Source organism: Ambystoma mexicanum, chromosome 2q (assembly GCF_040938575.1).
Source record: "Ambystoma mexicanum isolate Mex_15411 chromosome 2q, UKY_AmexF1_1, whole genome shotgun sequence".
NCBI lineage: Eukaryota > Metazoa > Chordata > Amphibia > Caudata > Ambystomatidae > Ambystoma > Ambystoma mexicanum.
The window spans coordinates 1,259,000,857-1,259,016,866 of NC_090924.1; positions in this window are offsets into that span (position 1 = coordinate 1,259,000,857).

A 16,010-nucleotide genomic window follows, 5' to 3' on the forward strand; every position below is an offset into this window, starting at 1 on the left:
CCCCCACACATGTCTACTACCACCCCACCCCCCAGCATCCAGGGGCACCCTCCACCAGGCCCCCACTCATGTCTACCACCACCCCCACCCCCCAGCAGTGCAGGGGCACCCTCCACCAGGCCCCCACTCATGTCTACAATCACCCCCACCCCCCCCAGCATCCAGGGGCACCCTCCACCAGGCCCCCACTCATGTTTACCACCACCCCCACCCCCCAGCCACCAGAGGCAGCCTCCACCAGCCCCCCACTCATGTCCCCCTGCACCCCCACCCCCCAGCAGTGCAGGGGCAGCCTCCACCAGGCCCCCACTCATGTCCCCCTGCACCCCCTCCCCCCACTCTCCAGGGGCACCCTCCACCAGGCCCCCACACATGTCTACTACCACCTCACCCCCCAGCATCCAGGGGCACCCTCCACCAGGCCCCCACTCATGTCTACAATCACCCCCACACCCCCAGCATCCAGGGGCACCCTCCACCAGGCCCCCGCACATGTCTACTACCACCCCCACCCTCCAGCATCCAGGGGCACCCTCCACCAGGCCCCCACACATGTCTACCATCACCCCCATCCCCAGCAGTGCAGGGGCAGCCTCCACCAGGCCCCCACTCATGTCCAACTCATGTCTCCCACCACCCCCACCCCCCAGCCACCAGGGGCAGCCTCCACCAGGCCCCCACTCATGTCCCCCAGCCAACATGTCACCACAATGTAGATCCCTGGCCCTTATGGTCAGCCTCCAAATGCCAAACACCCACCCGAGTATTGCATCCACCCACTTAGAAATGGCAAAAACATGATAGAACCCCAATTGCAAGTTTGGAAATGAACACATGTCCCTCACATACACCCAATGGGTGTCAGTGAATGTCAAAACCCATATCATGATATGCATGAAACCAATGAGATGATACTACACATTGAACTTTGAAGAAAAAATATGTATTAAAAGCAACATAAATTGAATAAAAAATAAACAGACAATAATAGAAATTAAAAAAAAAAACGTGAAATTATGCAAAACCACAAATCATAATGCAAAGGAAAGGTGTCCAAAGTCACAGTCGATAAAAGTAAATCCAATGGAAAATTAAAATCGAAAACCATTGCTCCATGGCGAAATCATAATAAAAAATCAACTAAAAGTCAACTATGTACAGATAAACAATCCAGGGTCCATGATCCCAACCGAAGAAATGAAACCTATCTAATAACACTAGCTAAAAAAAATAACTATATACAAAAAATAACTATATACAAAAATGTGGCCCATTGTCCAAAAGGTAAAAAAAAAAAAGTTAAACCAAAGGAAACCTAACACTAACTATAGAACTATTTACAAGGGCAGCGGGCTAGTCCGACTGTTCACTTCGGGATGTTGCGGGCCAGGGCATCATCGAACTCCTGCTCAATGTCCCGGAGGCGGTCCTCCTCCATGGCCCCGAGGGTCCGCAGGGCCATCCACATGTTCACCCCAAACTCCCTGCGGATTGCCTCGTGGCACTCGGCCCGCCTCAGGGCCCTCCGCATGGAGTTCTCCGCCCTGACCATCGTGAGCGTGCCTCTTCCGCCCGCTGCCGCTCCGCATCTATGGCATGGCCCAACTGCTGCCACATGGAAGACACTTCCCAACCTGGGTCCTCCTGCCCTCCGGCCGATGCCTGCCCCTCATCACGTGTTATGAGGGAAACACCAGCGCGCGCGTCACGTCACAGACGCGCTTACGCCCTAAGGGCCTTTGGTCCAATGAAATCGCATGTGCGTGCTGACGTGCATATGCGCTAAGGGCCTTTCCTCGATTTACACGCAGACGTGCAGGATTTTCACGTGCAAAATCACTCCGTATCAAGCTAGCCACGCGTAAGCACACGGAAGACCATGCTCCTCCCCAGAAGGCCGAATTACTGCCCCCCAGAGCCCCGAGCACGCTCCCACCTGACATCTGCTGCTGCCCACGTGCCCTGCCATTTGCTGCCTGCACATCAGCCAGGGGTGCTGTTGCTCTGACCACCCCTGCTGGAACCTAAGCCTCCCGACTGGAATTCCATCGCTCCACAGCCCAGCCCCAGGACCTAGTTGCCCATCCACTCCTGCCTCTGGGGTTGTCATGTCGGGCACTGCAACATCTGGCACCACTGACAACCCCCCTCAAGAGAGGCAGAGAGGCACCAGCTTCAGTGCCAGGGAAGTTGGTGTCCTGGTGGAGCAAGCCCTGGGGCAGTATGAATGCCCTCTACGGAAGTGTGCGCGCCGACAAGGAAGGACGGACTCGGATCTGGACAGACATTGTGACTGCCATCAACGCAGAGGGGGTGGCAGTCCGCGACTTGCATTATGATTTGTGGTTTTGCATTATTTCACGGACCTGCTGTTTTTTTTTTTTAATTTCTATTATTGTTTGTTTATTTTTGATTCAATTTATGTTGCTTTTAATACAAATTTTTTCTTCAAAGTTCAATGCGTAGTATCATCTCATTGGTTTCATGCATATCATGATATGGGTTTTGACATTCACTGACACCCATTGGGTGTATGTGAGGGACATGTGTTCATTTCCAAACTTGCAATTGGGGTTCTATCATGGTGTGGTGGAGGGTGCCACTGGTGGCTGGGGGGTGGGGGTGATGTTAGACATGAGTGGGGGCCTGGTGGAGGCTGCCCCTGCACTGCTGGGGGGTGGGAGTGGTGGTAGACATGAGTGGGGGCCTGGTGGAGGCTGCACCTCCACTGCTGGGGGTGGGGGTGCAGGGGGACATGAGTGGGGGCCTGATGGAGGCTGCCCCTGCATTGCTGGGGGTAGGGGTGGTGGGAGACATGAGTGGGGGCCTGGTGGAGGGTGCCCCTGGTGGCTGGGGGGTGGGGGTGGTGGGAGACATGAGTTGGACATGAGTGGGGGCCTGGTGGAGGCTGCCCCTGCACTGCTGGGGGGTGGGGGTGGTAGTAGACATGTGTGGGGGCCTGGTGGAGGGTGCCCCTGGATGCTGGGGGTTGGTATTAGACATGAGTGGGGGCCTGGTGGAGGGTGCCCCTGGATGCTGGGGGGTGGGGGTGATGGGAGACATGAGTGGGGGCCTGGTGGAGGCTGCCCCTGGTGGCTGGGGGGTGGGGGTGATAGGGGACATGAGTGGGGGCCTGGTGGAGGCTGCCCCTGCACTGCTGGGGGATGGGGGTGGTAGTAGACATGTGTGGGGGCCTGGTGGAGGGTGCCCCTGGATGCTGGGGGCTGGGGGTAGTGGTAGACATGAGTGGGGGCCTGGTGGAGGGTGCCACTGGATGCTGGGGGGTGGGGGTAATGGGAGACATGAGTGGGGGCCTGGTGGAGGCTGCCCCTGATGGCTGGGGGGTGGGGGTGGTGGTAGACATGAGTGGGGGCCTGGAGGAGAGTGCCATTGGATGCTGGGGGTGGGGGTGGTAGTAGACATGTGTGGGGGCCTGGTGGAGGGTGCCCCTGGATGCTGGGGGGTGGGGGTGCAGGGGGACATGAGTGGGGGCCTGGTGGAGGCTGCCCCTGCACTGCTGGGGGGGGGGTGCAGGGGGACATGAGTGGGGGCCTGGTGGAGGCTGCCACTGCACTGCTGGGGGGTGGGGGTGGTGGTAGACATGAGTGGGGGCCTGGTGGAGGGTGCCCCTGCACTGCTGGGGGGTGGGGGTGGGGTGGTGGTAGACATGAGTGGGGGCCTGGTGGAGGGTGCCCCTGGATGCTGGGGGGTGGGGTGGTAGTAGACATGTGTGGGGGCCTGGTGGAGGGTGCCCCTGGATGCTGGGGGGTGGGGATGCAGGGGGACATGAGTGGGGGCCTGGTGGAGGCTGCCCCTGCACTGCTGGGGAGTGGGGGTGCAGGGCGACATGAGTGGGGGGGCTGGTGGAGGCTGCCCGTGGTGGCTGGGGGGTGGGGGTGGTGGTAGACATGAGTGGGGGCCTGGTGGAGGGTGCCCCTGGATGCTGGAGGGTGGGAGTGCAGGGGGACATGAGTGGGGGCCTGGTGGAGGCTGCCCCTGCACTGCTGGGGGGTGGGGTGCAGGGGGACATGAGTGGGGGCCTGGTGTGGTGGAGGGTGCCACTGGTGGCTGGGGGGTGGGGGTGATGTTAGACATGAGTGGGGGCCTGGTGGAGGCTGCCCCTGCACTGCTGGGGGGTGGGAGTGGTGGTAGACATGAGTGGGGGCCTGGTGGAGGCTGCACCTCCACTGCTGGGGGTGGGGGTGCAGGGGGACACGAGTGGGGGCCTGGTGGAGGCTGCCCCTGCATTGCTGGGGGTAGGGGTGATGGGAGACATGAGTGGGGGCCTGGTGGAGGGTGCCCCTGGTGGCTGGGGGGTGGGGGTAGTGGGAGACATGAGTTGGACATGAGTGGGGGCCTGGTGGAGGCTGCCCCTGCACTGCTGGGGGGTGGGGGTGGTAGTAGACATGTGTGGGGGCCTGGTGGAGGGTGCCCCTGGATGCTGGGGGTTGGTATTAGACATGAGTGGGGGCCTGGTGGAGGGTGCCCCTGGATGCTGGGGGGTGGGGGTGATGGGAGACATGAGTGGGGGCCTGGTGGAGGGTGCCCCTGGTGGCTGGGGGGTGGGGGTAGTGGGAGACATGAGTTGGACATGAGTGGGGGCCTGGTGGAGGCTGCCCCTGCACTGCTGGGGGGTGGGGGTGGTAGTAGACATGTGTGGGGGCCTGGTGGAGGGTGCCCCTGGATGCTGGGGGTTGGTATTAGACATGAGTGGGGGCCTGGTGGAGGCTGCCCCTGGTGGCTGGGGGGTGGGGTGGTAGGGGACATGAGTGGGGGCCTGGTGGAGGCTGCCCCTGCACTGCTGGGGGATGGGGGTGGTAGTAGACATGTGTGGGGGCCTGGTGGAGGGTGCCCCTGGATGCTGGGGGCTGGGGGTAGTGGTAGACATGCGTGGGGGCCTGGTGGAGGGTGCCACTGGATGCTGGGGGGTGGGGGTAATGGGAGACATGAGTGGGGGCCTGGTGGAGGCTGCCCCTGATGGCTGGGGGGTGGGGGTGGTGGTAGACATGAGTGGGGGCCTGGAGGAGAGTGCCATTGGATGCTGGGGGTGGGGGTGGTAGTAGACATGTGTGGGGGCCTGGTGGAGGGTGCCCCTGGATGCTGGGGGGTGGGGGTGCAGGGGGACATGAGTGGGGGCCTGGTGGAGGCTGCCCCTGCACTGCTGGGGGGTGGGGGTGCAGGGGGACATGAGTGGGGGGCTGGTGGAGGCTGCCCCTGGTGGCTGTGGGGTGGGGGTGGTGGTAGACATGAGTGGGGGCCTGGTGGAGGGTGCCTCTGGATGCTGGGTGGTGGGGGTGCAGGGGGACATGAGTGGGGGCCTGGTGGAGGCTGCCCCTGCAGTGCTGGGGGGTGGGGGTGGTAGTAGACATGTGTGGGGGCCTGGTGGAAGGTGACCCTGGATGCTGGGGGGTGGGGGTGGTGGTAGACATGAGTGGGGGCCTGGTGGAGGGTGCCCCTGGATGCTGGGTGGTGGGGGTGGTAGTAGACATGTGTGGGGGCCTGGTGGAGAGTGCCTCTGGATGCTGGGGGGGTGGGGGTGCAGGGGGACATGAGTGGGGGCCTGGTGGAGGCTGCCCCTGCACTGCTGGGGGGTGGGGGTGGTGGGAGACATGAGTGGGGGCCTGGTGGAGGGTGCCTCTGGATGCTGGGTGGTGGGGGTGCAGGGGGACATGAGTGGGGGCCTGGTGGAGGCTGCCCCTGCAGTGCTGGGGGGTGGGGGTGGTAGTAGACATGTGTGGGGGCCTGGTGGAAGGTGACCCTGGATGCTGGGGGGTGGGGGTGGTGGTAGACATGAGTGGGGGCCTGGTGGAGGGTGCCCCTGGATGCTGGGTGGTGGGGGTGGTAGTAGACATGTGTGGGGGCCTGGTGGAGAGTGCCTCTGGATGCTGGGGGGGTGGGGGTGCAGGGGGACATGAGTGGGGGCCTGGTGGAGGCTGCCCCTGCACTGCTGGGGGGTGGGGGTGGTGGGAGACATGAATGGGGGCCTGGTGGAGGGTGCCCCTGGATGCTGGGGGGTGGGGGTGGTAGTAGATATGTGTGGTGGCCTCGTGGAGGGTGCCCCTGGATGCTGGGGGGTGGGGGTGCAGGGGGACATGAGTGGGGCCTGGTGGAGGCTGCCCGTGCACTGCTGGGGGGTGGGGGTGCAGGGGGAGATGAGTGGGGGGCTGGTGGAGGCTGCCCCTGGTGGCTGTGGGGTGGGGGTGGTGGTAGACATGAGTGGGGGCCTGGTGGAGGGTGCCCCTGGATGCTGGGTTGGGGGTGCAGGGGGACATGAGGGGGGCCCGGTGGAGGGTGCCCCTGGTGGCTGGGGGGTGGGGGTGATGGTAGACATGAGTGGGGGCCTGGTGGAGGCTGCCCCTGCACTGCTGGGGGGTGGGGGTGGTGGTAGACATGAGTGGGGGCCTGGTGGAGGCTGCACCTGCACTGCTGGGGGTGGTGGAGCAGGGGGACATGAGTGGGGGCCTGGTGGAGGCTGCCCCTGCACTGCTGGGGGGTGGGGGGTGGTGGGAGACATGAGTGGGGGCCTGGTGATGGGTGCCCCTGGCGGCTGGGGGGTGGGGGTGGTGGGAGACTTGAGTGGGGGCCTGGTGGAGGGTGCCCCTGGATGCTGGGGGGTGGGGGTGCAGGGAGACATGAGTGGGAGCCTGGTGGAGGCTACCCCTGCACTGCTGGAGGGTTGAGGGTGCAGGGGGACACGAGTGGGGGCCTGGTGGAGGCTGCCCCTGCACTGCTGGAGGTTGGGGGTGGTGGAAGACATGAGTGGGGTCCTGGTGGAGGGTGCCCCTGGTGGCTGGGGGGTGGGGGTGGTGGTAGACATGAGTGGGGGCCTGGTGGAGGCTGCACCTGCACTGCTGGGGGGTGGGGGTGATGGTAGACATGAGTGGGGGCCTGGTGGAGGGTGCCCCTGGATGCTGGGGGGTGGGGGTGGTGGGAGACATGAGTGGGGGCCTGGTGGAGGTTGCCCCTGGATGCTGGGGGGTGGGGGTGGTGGGAGACATGAGTGGGGGCCTGGTGGAGGGTGCCCCTGGATGCTGGTGGGTGGGGGTGCTGGGAGACATGTGTTTGTGATCAGTAGTGCAAGGTGACATGTGGGTTGGCTGGGGGGCATGGCCATGGTGGATGGGTTGCCTGTGGGACATGAGCAGGGGTGCAGCGTAGTCCCCTGTTGTGTGGGCTGCCTGCAGGGGCTGTGGAGGGTGTAGAGGGAACACCTGGGAGGACCCACACGGCCAAATCATGTGTAGCATTCCCTGGCACCACCGAAATACACGTACCCTGCTGAAATCGCATGTGAATCTTCCCGCGCACCTCGGAATACACGTACCCAGGCCAATCGCGTGTGGAACTTCCCGCGCACCCCGTAGTACACATACCCAGGCTAATCGCGTGTGGGACTTCCCGCGCACCCCGAAGTACACGTACCCAGGCCAATCGCGTGTGGAACTTCCCCCGCATCCCGAAGTACACGTACCCAGGCCAATTGCGTGTGGAGCTGCCCGCGCACCCCGAAGTAGACGTACCCAAGCCAATCGCGTGTGGAACTTCCGGCGCACCCCGAAACACACGTACCCAGGCTAATCGCTTGTGGACCTTCCCGCGCACCCCGTAGTACACGTACCCAGACTAATCGTGTGTGGGACTTGTGGGACTTCCCACGCACGCTGAAGTACATGTACCCAGGCCAATCGCGTGCGGAACTTCCCGCGCATCCCGAAGTACACGTACCCAGGCCAATCGCGTGTGGAACTTCCCGCGCATCCCGAAGTACACGTACCCAGGCCAATCGCGTGTGGAACTTCCCGCGCACCCCGAAACACACGTACCAAGGCTAATCGCGTGTGAAACTTCTCGCGCACCCCATAGTACACGTACCCAGGCCAATCGCGTGTGGAACTTCCCGCGCATCCCGAAGTACACGTACCCAGGCCAATCGCGTGTGTAACTTCCTGCGCACCCAGGAACACACGCACATGCTATTTTTCACACAGCGGGTGTCCGTGTTTGTCGGTACCCCTTTGCACCTCATTTGTCCTAGAGGGCCACTGTATGGACCATTCATCATGGCTGTACATGGGTGCTTTTTGTTATCGCACATTTTGGCGCACATTTTTTTCAGGCGCAGGGACGTTACCGCCTGCTTTCTTGTGGCGTACTTGTTTGGCCCTGTGCGCGTCTTTGACCGTGCGCTGGTTTGCCCTATTCGATTCCATGAATACGGGTTGTAGGTGATCGTGTGGGTGTTCCGCACACTTGCCTCCTGTACTTCCCCCGTGACGCCCATATTTTCACGCGTTGCTCCCCATTCGGAGTGTTACGCCCCGTGTTCCGCCTCCTTTTTTGATGTGCACCGCGCTATGTGCGATTTCGCAGTGGCCGTGGCGCACGCTGTTGGATGATCTGTGCACCGGCGTGTGCGGCGCACATTTTCAGCGCACATCTTATGTTTTTCTCGCGCACGGACTTCCATGAATCGATGTGCACTGGTTTCCCTGCGATTTTCGCACTTTTACTGCGATTTTCGCACTTTTACTGCGATTCGCACGTTTTGGCACCTCTGCGCGGGAATTTTCGGCGCACATTAATTCCATGAATCGACCTCCTGATGTCAAATAAATGTACTTTACAAAATTTACAATATTGCTGTTTGCTTTTAAATCACTGTTTCATATTCCGAATTGTGGCGCGCTATGTTGTGACATAATATGTGTTGTCTTCCGGGTTCTGTGTAAAGTCACTTAGGACTGGAGAGGACTGGGCGCGTTTGATGACGCACCCTGTAACGTCACAGAGAGAGGCGGGGAATATGAATGCTTTGATAATATCAGGCTTAGGGGCGGGAGATATGATTTAGTGTTGCAAAAGCAAGTCAGCCAGGTCAATAGCGCCAGTCATAGGATTATCACATAATGTCGGCACACACCAGCCGGTTTTATCGTTTCTTTAGTGGACAAAAAGTCGGTTGACGCCCATAGGAAATTTTACTATTAGCGGACAAAAGGAGTGGTCTTAAAACACTTTCACCCTGACAACGAACAATACAAACAACGTTCTCAGAACACCCCCATTTTGTGTAATTGCAACCATTTCGGGACACCGCGCGCGAGTGTTCTTAGAACACATTCAACTAGACAGATTACAATACGGACAGCGTCCTGAGGACACCCCCAGTTTGTGTATTTACGAACAATTAAGTACACCGCGAGTGTTCATAGCTCATTTTTACCTTCCTTGCGAACAAAAATGACACATACTCCGTCCTCTAAACACCACACCATTTAGTTTATTTATAATATGTCAGAACAGCCGTGTTCTCCGCGGACAAATCGAACGCAACAAAAACATCTAGCACATAAAAAAACAAAACATTGAACCTCTCATACTCCCCCACCCTCCCCAAACACTCTAACACACCAACACAGGGCACTAAATACAATTTTTTATCCACATTTCACCGCGCTGTACGCGGTCGACGGCGAATACAAGATGGCAGGCGCCACAGAAAATCTGACGCGCTCCACGCCCCTCGCCGTCCAATCAGCAAACATGTCACATGTCCGCGGACATGACTCAAGGCCATGGGCCAATCGGGGTGCTGTCCGCGGAACGAACAGGGAAGTCTGTCCGCGAAGCGAGCACAGATATCACTAATTTTTTACCCTTACATTTTGGTCATTTTTTAAAAAACTACTGGACGGATTTACACCAAATTTGCAAAAGCACGCTTTCGGGACCAGGCTGCCGCTCCTGCCGCAAATTTGGTGTAAATCCGTCCAGCGGCTCGGGGCTGTAGCCGTGCGCAAAGTTTTTTTAAGTTATAAGCCACCCAAAAAGTGCTCTTCCTATGGAAACACCAACTTAACCATAACTACATGGCCACTACTGTGGCCATGTAATATATCCAAATACAACTTGTGCCAAAAATGACTGCGCCCAACCTCTTTCAATAGCTGGTGCTACCGGGCCAGAGCTGGCTAGGCTCACATTTCAAAAATATATTGCACCATCAACTACAGTCAAACACTTCCACTGACTAATTAGTTAGATAGTAGAAAAAATGCCCCAGCACACTAGGCCAAACTTGGTGATAAAACGTGTATTTCTTTAATTTGTTATAACAAGAGCATCATATACACAGTAATAATCATTACATTAGTTTTCATGCAGACCAGGTCAAACATAAAACTCACCCCACTGGGTGGAGACTGCATCATGTTATGCACGCTTATTTGATCAGATGATGGGCTAAAAATCAATTCAGGGAATCACATCCTCAAACATACCAGACATGTTCTGTGCTGGAAACCCACAATCTCAACTTTAATATCTGAGATTCTCAGATTCAGCAATTGTTCTTAACCTTTTATCGCAACAACCAACATATATACAAATACACAAAATGCATGTTGTTAAAAGTGAAGAAAGTTAAAACCGAGTAGTTAAACTTTACATATGTTGTATAGAAAACATTCTGAAGTTCTTGTATATTTCGGTCAAGAATTTTTCAAATCCTCGACAGTTACTGACTATATCTTATTCATGTAGGAAAACATACATTTCAGAATCAATGTTCAGTCCATCAGGTTTTAATGAGTAATTTACATATTAATTTAGCTTCCAGCTGACACAACCTGAGTTCTCTATTACCTAGCCTTTGATGTTGGGGAACATGTGCCAACCCAACAAAAGGCATCTCTTTAACACTGTTCTTATGTTTTTCTTCAAAATGCATGGGAAATTAGTATGTTTGGTCTTTATTTTTGATCTCCCTGTAATGTTGTAAGATACGCAGTTTCATAGGTCCTATTTTGGATCCAATGAAGTGCAAACCGCAACTACATGTGACTGCATATACCACATATTTCGTAATGCATGTAATCATATGTTTATACTTCCAAGTTAACCCTTTGTAGCTTACAAAAGGTGTCTTAGAGACATGATCACACATTTTGCAATTGCCACACTTACTAAAGCCTACTTTTGGGCTCTTACCAGGAAACCAGCATGATGCATCAGTTTCAGTTCTAACTGTGCTGGGAGCCAAAATATCTTTTTAAAGTAGGTGCTCTACGAAACGTGACACTAGATATTTCACTCGACACTTTACTAAGGTAATTATCAGTGGTTAGTACTTTGCAATGCTTTTACATTATGGACTTAATCTGTTTCGCCTGTTGGTTAAATCCTGTTATGAACTTCATTACCGCATCTTTGGGTTTCTTAATTGGGTTAAACAGGTCCATTCTGCTCACTTTTTCTGCCTTGTCATAACATTCTGCTACTGTGTTTTTGGCATAGCCCCAATTAGTGAATCTTCTACCAATCAATTTGGCTTCATTTTGGAAAACATTTTCTGAGCTACATATATGTTTTGCTCTTAAAAACTCTCCATACGGTATTGATTTTTCAAGGGTGGTGGGATGGTGGCTGTTAGCGTGTAATATGGAGTTGGCGCTGGTTTTCTTTCTGTAAAGACTTGATCTGAGGGTGTTGTTTTCCACACGAAATTGAATATCTAGAAAGACAAATTCTTGTTTACTGATAGTACTGGTTAATTCCACATTGAACATATTGTTGTTTAGAACTGTGATGTATTGTGACAGTAATTTTTCAGTATCATCCCATATTATAAATAGACTATCAATAAACCTATGCCAAACTATTATGTGTTTAGTAAAGGATTCCAACTCCTCTCTCCAAGCTACATTCATTTCCTACCAACCCATGTATACGGTTGCATAGGTGTTGCCATACATGAGCCCCTGGCTGCTCGCTGGGTTTGCCTATATAGGTTACTCTCATATAGAAAATAATTGTTTTCAACACAGAATTGAAGCATGTCAGGGAGCATCAGATTGTGCTTTCGATAGCTGACAGATCTACTTTTAAGGAAGTGCTTACAAGCTTTCAAACCATACTGATGTCCTACAGATCTGTAAAGTGAGGTAACATCCAAGGAAACCAAAAAATAATTTGGTTCCCAATTAATGTCTCTTAACTTGATTAGTAGATCAGAAGTGTCCCGAATATAGTAATTGAGTCGGAGAACAAATGGCTGGAAAAAATTATCTAGAAATCTGGATGTATTTTCTAATATACTTCCAACGGACGAGACTATTGGACACCCAAGCGGATCCACTAGCCTCCTGGGGATTTTAGGATTATATATAATAGGTTTGATAATGTGATTTTTTCATCTTGACAAACGTAATGTTTCCATTATCTCTACAATAAATACTGGAAGTGATTGTTCAAAAAAGGGTCTGTTTGCAATGTATGCACAATTAAACAATTTATTTTGTTAATAATTAGAATACTAGGGGTGTAGCGAATAGTGAATTTACTTTTTGGCCGAATACTTAACATCTGGTCCAGCTATTCAGCTGGAGCCGAACTGCTGTTTTTTTAACAAAACATGTTCTAGAACATAATAAACACTTCATTGAATAAAATCAGGAGACATTCTTATGAATGAGTATTCATGTTTATTACTTGGACACATACCTTGCTAAACTGATTAAAAATAAATGAAAAAACAGATTATCTGAAAAAGATGTCCAAGTTCAGTTTACTCACATGTCACTAATATGTGAAACCAGTAAGGGGAAGGTTGTATTTAAGAAAGACTTGGGCCTCATTACGAGTTGGGTGGTATTCCACCTGTGAATCAACCGGAATATCATCCAACTGAATTACCATTACCGCCATTTGGTTCAGTGGAATTACTGTCGGATTACAAGTGGCGGTGACAGTGTAAATCCCAATTTTGAACTCTATGGGTCTTTTTGGGTGGAATTAATACAATGGTAATTCTGCAGTGGTAATTCATCTGATTTTTTGGTGGAGGGTGTGAGGATTTATAATAATGCTGGAGGTATATCCTCCACTCCAGAGCCATACTCCTAGTATGGCAGAGCAGAAATATTGGCAGGAATTCCGTTACCAACAATTTTTTACTGCTCCGTCATATTTTTTATGAGGACTAAGATGTTATACATTTGCTGGTAAATGGCTACTTCAATTTTCTGAATAAATATCTCCAGCTGTATTGAATACTCTCTTGCTATTCACACTCGTAGGAGGTACAAAGTACACACAAGCAACCTTCGCTCACCATGGAAATCGCGCGCTGTTAATTTCCCACCACTTCAGTGGTTTTCAGTTTTAGGGAGCAGAGGCACACTCAAAAAGATAGCTCAGTGTCTAAGGAACTACTTTATTGACTCGCATCAGCCATGGACTGGTCAACAACACTGTCCCAGAAGGCCCATATGCCACATGATGGAACACTCTTCTTAGTTAGTGGCTTCTCATCTTGCAGGTCAGGGTTTGCAGGTCCCTCCACCCCCCTAACCCACAGTATGATGTGTGGTTTCTTTGCACAGGGTTAGGGCAGTAGAGTGGACTGCACATGTTCTACTATTTGCCACAACATCATTACTGAACATGTTTAACTTGAACCGAGGACCAATTCCTGTCGCCACAGAGTAGATGGGTATATCTTCAATGTCCGTAAACCTTGTGTCTACTGCCTTCAATAGCTCTGTTTTGATAAGCTTGACACCAGTGTACTTAACCTCACCAGAGCCCAGGTAGGACCTTAAAGCTTTGGAAGCAGGAACAACCAAGGAGATGCTTGATGCATGTGAACAGATCTCCTGTGTGCGCTCTGCAAAGGGTGGTAACAAAGCCACACAGTACAAACTCACTGGCCGCCTATGCCCCAGAAATTGCCCAGGCATCAAAAACGAGGAGTTCCAACATGTTGCCACATTAACTGCAGTTCAGGAAATCCAAGATCTTTTTGCACTGAGTGCAAGCGAGACATGGCAGAACTAGAGCACACGTTTTCTTGCATTTGACAGCATGTTGGACACAGAGCTTTGCGCAAAAACGCCCTCCTGGATGCAAAGCTGTAGGGTATTGTAGGGTATTGTGCAGCACATCCCATGCTAACAAAATCTGCATCTCTGAAAGCCTTACAAGTATTTGCTGCATTATCTCAAACAATGGCATGCACTTTATAATGGCTAATTTCCGTTCTTTGAAGCATATCCTGGAATACCAAGCCTAGTATGGCTCCGTTCAAAAGCCTCACATTACAATAAAACTCCATGCCTTTTCATGTCGCTGGCTAGCTTGTGTCCTGTTAAACTCAAATGATTTGACTGTATTATCAGAGTGCCAAACGTCTACAGTAAATGCTATTTTCTCAGCACTCTGAAACTCGGCTGCAACCTTCTGGCACACTATTTCATACATGTCAGGGATGATACGAGTTGAAAAATATTTACGTGGGGGTACTTTGTACCGTGGCTCCAGCTTATTTAGCAAACGCACAAAACCTATATCCTCAACAATAGAAAATGTTTGCAAGTCTAACGTGATCATTTCACCAATGATGCAATGCACAGAAGGGTTGTCCTGAGGCCAGACTTGCTTTTTTTCCGTGCAGTCTTGGATGGACAGCTGTGACAATGCCTTCTTGCACTTTACGGCATTCCCATTACTGTTGCTTCTCCCTACAAAAACAACCTTTTTTCCGTTTAGTGCAAAGTCATTGGGATGATTTGCACACAGATGATTTGTCAGTGCAGAAGTGCTGCACTGTTTAGAGTTGGCAGAACTACGAGACAAAACAGCTGAGCACACAGCACACCGTCAGAAAGCATGCCGGGAAGCACAAGGTACTGGCAGGTGCAGTGGGTATTTTGGCAACATCCATGTGTATCACACGAACATGCAGAAAACAGACTCATGGCAGATGCCATATATGCCCCTCTTGTAGGTGTGGGATGCTAAGGGTAACACCCATGTCCAAGCAACAATGTACTGAAAAAACTTGAGCCAGCAGAACAAAACACACAACCAAGAAAAGAGAACCAGGAGAGAAACTGCAATTCCCTGCAGCCTGAGTATTAAAAATACTCAGGAAGGGAGAAGCAGGACAGGAACTGCAACCGTCAGCAGCCTAGAGACAATGCCTACATCAGTGTGCCTGCGCACAACAAACACTTGTTCGTGCTTGAGTTTCCTACTGAGACGGACGCACTAGAGGCTCTCTCTCCAGGCAATACCTATAGCGGGCCATACCCTGCCTGAATCCTGGCCAGGCCCGCTCTATAAAAGGTAAGTTGTAGAGATATCGCGAGAGCCGCAACTCTCGCGTGATCTCGGCCGCGGCCACTGGGGCCGCCCCCGCGCGCATTACGGGAGCAGCAGAGGACGCGGGAAGACGTCCTCTCCCAGCTCCTCTGAGAATTAGGCCCCAGGCCTAAAGGAAGACATTACAGCCTCCCAGCTGCAACCCCTACTTTAGAGGCAAGCTGCCCAAGGGGATTTACCACCCTCTCATCAATATATGTTGAATGATGTCGATTGCTGAATAAAGGACATCACTGTTATCAAGACGCCTCCTGTCATCCTTACAACTATTATACTACATAAATTGGCGACGAGGATCACCACTACAACCCACGTGAACCATGCAAGGCGCGACACCACCTCCGCCCTTCCTACAAACTCCAGGTAAACCTGCCATCCCGTGGCTGCAATGGCAACCGATATTTACGACATACGTAGAGGCAGTGGGCGGTGCAGGATTCTCGGCGGCACGGCGCAGGGCAATGTTACGTAACGCCCTAGGGGTAGAAGGACAGAGGGTGTTTGAAAGTCTCACCCCGGACCAGGTGGTTGGTGACAACGATGACCTATTCAAGGAAGCGGTAAGAAGAATCGTAAAAAGGTTTGCCAGTAAAGAGAACACGGTTCTGCACAGAATACATTTCTATAGCCACAGACAGGAAGCCTCAGAACCTGTTGACGACTACGTCACAAAGCTACGCGAATTGGAAGCGCTGTGCAACTTTGGCAACAATGCCGAGAGCCTCATCTGCGACATGCTGGTGGTTCACACCAACAGCAGGAAAGTGCAAGATAAATTCATTATGGAGAAGGAACTGCTGCTAGAGAAAGCAATGGAGATTGCCAGAGCAGTCGAAGAAACAGCTGGG